The sequence below is a fragment of the Centroberyx gerrardi genome, chromosome 13 (assembly GCF_048128805.1).
Source record: "Centroberyx gerrardi isolate f3 chromosome 13, fCenGer3.hap1.cur.20231027, whole genome shotgun sequence".
Taxonomy (NCBI): Eukaryota; Metazoa; Chordata; class Actinopteri; order Beryciformes; family Berycidae; genus Centroberyx; species Centroberyx gerrardi.
The window spans coordinates 21,247,704-21,253,758 of record NC_136009.1 but is presented as its reverse complement, the minus strand read 5'-3'; positions in this window follow the sequence as shown (position 1 = coordinate 21,253,758).

Below are 6,055 nucleotides of genomic sequence, written 5' to 3'. Positions count from 1 at the left end.
ACACACCCTCTCCCTGCGCTCCCCTCCCAGTCTGCAGACACATGGGGGTGTCAGCCAGAGTGTCGGCTAAGACGAGCATGCAGCCAGACACTGTTGGACCGTCCGCACGGTGCTTAGGATCCCAGCCAAAGAATTACCATGTGTATTGGGTGAAGGAAAGTGGATGGAGATGAATGGATAAAGCAATCCTTGGTCATATTGTTCTGGAATGGCAGCTGCTCTTGTGTGTGTGTGTGTGTGTGTGTGTGTGGCTGTGTGTATCTGTGTGTGACAGCGAGCAGAGAAGATTGACTAGATTTTTTTTCTGTTTATCTCTTACCTGGCATCCCTGCCTAGTCTGATGTCTTATTGTACGAATAGCTGGCGACTTCTCATTCCACAGCAGCGCCGAAGACGCCACGCCATACAATGCTGAAATCAGCCTCAGCATCATTTTTTTCTGGCTCAGTTTTGAAACTGCTGGTGATTCAAGCAGCAAATTGTTATCTGGCTGCAACACCAATAAACAAAATAAAAAAAGATCACGTGATTTTAAATATCATCTCAAATCTCACCTCACAAACCCACCAGAACCCTGAAAAACACATCTGATAAATGCTTCTCCCGTGATGTTTGCCAAAATATATCAAGCAATTTATTCTTCTGAAAGAGAACAAAGAGGCCTTGGTAGGAAGTGCACTAACCTTGCCTCTGTCTGTCTCTGTCTATCAGCCCCTTGAGAAGCCATTGATCCATACAGACCCTTTGCTCATATGCCCGGCAGACGCTGCAGCAACAACAAAGACTGTTGTTCCTCCCTGACAGCACGACCACTCGTGTTTCCGTCTCTGAAGTCTTCCACTAGACTGGTCAGGAACCCCGGAGCTGTCATCCTTACAGTGCGAGATCAAATGAAACACGATGACAAGCCAGGCTGCGGCTGGTTTTTGAAGGTTTCTGCAGGCTTTCCAGACCAAAATACTGTATACCTTTTATGGCCTGGAGTTGCCCTAATGTTTTGGAGATGCTTGATCAATATTACTTATCACTGTTGGGCTGTAGGCTAAACTCATTGCTCATCATTAACAGAATCTTAAACTCAGAGCTGCGGAGAATGTTGACATCCTGATTCGTGATCAATAGTCTCATAAGCTCAATAGCAACCCAGTTGTTTAATCCTTTAAGTAGTTTTTAATGAGACAGCACAAGGTTGTAATTGTTAAAGTGATGATACATGGACAACTTTTTGAACCATTTAACAGACAATATTGCCTTCAGCAACCATGATGATTGGCAAAGGAGCCCAAATCCATGTAAATAATGTAATGGGCTACAAGGAGCAATATAACGAAAAATGCTGTTGGCCATTATTGCAGCAAGAAGTTCCCATCGATGTTGCCCTTGTGGTGTTGTGGCTTGAAACAATAAGCAACAGGGAAACAGCCAGTGTATTTAAAACCAGCACTCATGTTCTAATGTATATATCTATACATCTGCATAGCCATTACACTACATTAGGGATTTCTAGGCTAACTGACAGCTTATTTGCCATTGTTTCTTAACAGACAACTCATTCACTAACTGGACCAGGGGTTCCCAAACTTTTTAGACCCCCAAATACATTCATGTTAGACCACATTTAATGATAATGTATTAATGACTTGGTCCAGAAGTATATGACAGTCTATACTGTAGGTGGGGAAAAAACTGCAGTGTGAAAAGTGAAACTTATGATCAAAATAGTCATAATCAGGCTATACATTCTCTAACTGAGTTAACTGGCAATAATAGTAAAATTCCTCACTTTGCTGTGGACCCCCTGGGACCCTGTCAATGACCCCCGGACAATCCCCGGACCCCACTTTGAGAACCATTGGACTCGAGGAGCTCTGTGGGAGAAAATCAATACCGCTACCAGAAAAGCTCCCATCCATTATAGTACCGAACACCTTCGCATGTGCTACAGAAAGCTTGGACGGATTCAAAAACTCGGGCCAATCCCGAGTCACATGACACAACCACCGGCAGCGATAGAGAGCGCAAAAGGGACGCAGAGCCTCGGTATACAAGCCTGCACACCACCAATCCACCACCGCTATACGCCCAATTTATTTTTAATTGAAACCTTTTACTCCCGCTCGGTGAGTACCTTTTCCAATGCCATTTTCCTAAGCCTATTTTTATCCTCTTTTTCTTCCTTCCTTGTCTTGGTGTTCCGACATGGGAAATGTTTTCTCATTTTCTGCATGCAATGATTTGAATCTTGGATGCTGAGTGTTGGTGCTCCGGCGACATCCACTGAGAAATAGCCCTACGTGCTTGCGGACGCTCTTGATATTTTTTTTTCCTCTCTCTCCCCCGAAGCAGCTTCTTTTGCGAGCTCACTTGTTATTTCCCCCTCTTGCTTATTTTCTGCCTTTTTCTTTATCATGGCTTATTTTGGTGTGGTTTTGGTTTTGGTGCTTTTCTATGATCTTGCAGTGTTTCTCTGGTGTTGGAGGCTGTGTGTCTCCGAGGGCGCAAAAATAACAGTTTTGATTTTCATCTTTGAGGATTTTGCTTTTCTAATAGGTGAGAATTGAACTTTGCTGGAGTTTGTCTCGTCATTTTTCCTTGTGCTTCTTCATTCAGCGTTAACGACCATACTGGAACTTTTTTTTTCTGTTTTTACCGATTCACATACCTTGGACAGAGCTGGATTTGTTATTGAATACTCAAATAGTTTTCGATTTTTTTTACATTTTTTAATATAGACCTATCTTCACAACTCAGGAGAAACATACTGTATATCATATAGCATTCCACAATGACAACACTTTCATCTTAAATCGATTATTCTATATTTTTTAAATTAGGGGACTAATGAAAAGTGATAAACAAGCTTTGTACATGTTTTGTCCTTCAAAGTTCCCTTCCAGTGACTGCCACTATCTGGACAATTTCAAACAAGTCTCTCAATGCAAATCATTGGTGTTCAAAACAAAAGAGGAGTAACACCTGATTCCTGCCAGCTGAACCAGACACAGCTGTGCATCCCCACCCTGTTTCTCCTGCTGCACGCATGAATCTCATTGTGTTTGGGATTGATGACTGGTGGAGATAATCATCAGACATCACTTTTTTCTTTTTTTTTTTTTTTTTTTTTACAGAGAAGCTTGGGAACTTGAACTGGGTGAAGGTGTCACTGGAGGGGGTCTTTAAAGCCCAGGCAAAGTCTGCAGTAATTCATTATGCAAATTGGGCTGAGCCAAAGGTCTGTTAATGATAGATTTGATTAATAGTTTGACCTTGACATGCAGCCAGCACCTCGAAACCTGCGGGCTACAATCCAACAACACACAAAAACTCCCAATAACAGACAAAGATGTGACGTTATTCTTTCAAATGACCCCTGCGATCAGCTCACAAATCCATTTCAGTTCTTTTCTGATTAAAAGATACTCTTTAGATTTGAGCTCAACAGCTTTCCCCGGCTCTAGACAAAACCCCCCCTTTTCAATCATACTAGAAAGATATGGGTGAAAGCATTTGAGAGCCATTCCAGCCTTCAGACTTTTGCAGGTCAGGGAACAGGTGGGGGAAGCCGAGCATGAAATGTGCTGCTACGCAAACAATACTTATCTCTCGCCAGGGATGGGGTGGGAGGCTGGCTCTGGAGTAGCCCGCCTATATACGCATGCACTGAATCACTATGAGCCAGAGAGGAGGAATAAAGTTTAGCCAGGCGTTTCTAGAGCAGCCAGGAATCTCACTGCTCTGGTCTGCGGGCCGGAGCAATCGCTGATCCTTAGCTGGTGTGTGACGTGGGCCGTGTGAAAGACATGCACTGCAGAGTCCATCTTTCTGAGATGAAAAAAAAAACCCATTTTAGAGCTATTCCAGCTTCCACACTATAGGTCAGAGAACAGGTGTAGGGGGGAGAGTAGCTGTTTCTCTCTGTCTCTTTTTATATCCCTGCATGTGAGAGATAACTAGAGAGGAAAACATGAGAGTGAGGGAGAGAGTCAGACAAACAAAGAGAGGATAGATGATGGTATGTATGCATGAAAGCGCCTATGTGTGTGTGTCCCAATTGACGAACACACACGCGTAAGATATCCATTGCACATAGAACAGTGCTGTGTTACATTATGCATGTGGCAATACCCATTGCTCCCTATTAGATCTCATATTCTTGGATCTAGGTTCTGTACACTATGTTCCACTCTTGCATTAGTCACATTCAACACATTTTTTCCAGCACAGTCCCTCTGAATACAGGATCCTTCATTCCAGCTATGGGGGAAAACTGTAGTTTGGATAAACAACGGCCACTGTATATGCATTCACCTGATGCTCGATGCTGTTGTGAGACATGCCATTAGCCTGGCAGCATCAGTACCTCAGCACCAGGGCCAGCTCCTTTTATTCTCCATTCAAAGAGATAGCAGTTGATTTCAGCACCATGGACAGCGGCCAACACTTTATTACTCTGGCAGCTGGAGTGAACTGATTCTTGCCTGGAAGTCTGTAGTGTCTTTACTCACTAACCCCTGCCCTCCCCAACACACACATCTTATTCAGGGCTATTTCCAGCTCTGTCTCCCCATTAAAAAGGCTAAAAAAAAAAGATGAGAATTCACTCTAGATCTGAATCAAAATGATAAAACTTTTACAGACTGGATCACGTATATTTTAGTAAAAAAATAAAAAAAATCTACATGTCATCTTTTATTTTAAACCAAAATGGATATATAGCATTTTGGAAATGTGTTAATGTGTGTGAATGTGTTATTTGTCTAGTCTTAGTTCACCAAATACTGAATATGAGCAACTCTCTCAAAGGCAGAAACTACAGAGCCAATGGATCTGTGAATTCATCAAGACAGTTTTTCTTTTTTTTTGGAGCCTTTGTAGTCTCAACACAGTGAATGTTTGTTTGAAGGTTATATCCAAATGAGCATTATTTAGTGTTACAAGGTTTGAAGTAGTGTAAATTCCCCTCGAAATACTGTCACTTTGTTGACAAAGTCAGTTTCCCATTCACTATAAGTGCAGAATATTAAGCATGCCAGCTTGTCGTATTTAATAGTAGACTCTCTCCCATATGCCATTTAAATTGCAAATTGTCCCTGAAATGAACTTTTAATCACTTCCTTGTCATGTTATTTTTTATTATTTACAGGGTAGAGGCTCCATGTCGTACATATGGCCTTTTGCCCAATTTCATGAACTTTCACCCATAAGTCCTGCCCCAAATTGCCACCCAATGTGACACTGTGCCTCAATCTGCAGCCCTCTGGTGCCATAAAGCAGAAACATATTTTGTTATCAGCTAATTACTCATAGCTCTAGTGACCCAGTTACTTTAGCCTAGTGGAACGGAAGCTATATTTGGCAGTCACACAAGAGGGGAATTAAGGAAATGGAGAAATATGTCCGTGCCAAGAGATATGTGAAAGCATGGCATATGTTCTATGCCCTGGAGCGGAGCTGTGGACTCCCCTGCCACAAGAGCAGGTGGAGTGTTTTTCCCCCTGTTTCCTTCAAAAATTCTTAGTGATGTAGAGTGAGGAGTAATCCTTCGTATCAAGTGTTTTCCACAGCATGAGAATAGGGAGTTCTCCGTATTTTGAAGGGTAAACACAACTTATAAATCGACTTCGAAGCACAGCGTTCACGAACACACTCGCAGAAGGCAATAGTCAAGGGTGGTGACAAAATAGATGATTTTTGCAGCAATGTAGATGTAGATGTAGAGGGAAACGAGGTAAACAGGGTAAAAAAAAATCGATTCAAATGTTTCCTGACAACGAGATATTCATATGTGTTCAAAGCGACAATGCTGAGGCAACGTCTCGGGTGCCGTTGCCCGTCAAAGTCACCTCAAAAGTTGCTCTTGTGTATCACTTCCGAAAGTGTTTACAAAGGCAAGTGCCGCAAAATGTGAGGAGTTTGAAGTTGGGATGTCCTCATGATACACACTGACCTCATAGATCAGACCTCTACAGTTTAATAAAAGCACACCCCAGCAAAACGCCTTGATTTCGGGGGGATAATCAGCCCGGCCATTATTGTAAGATTCGAGATAAAACGT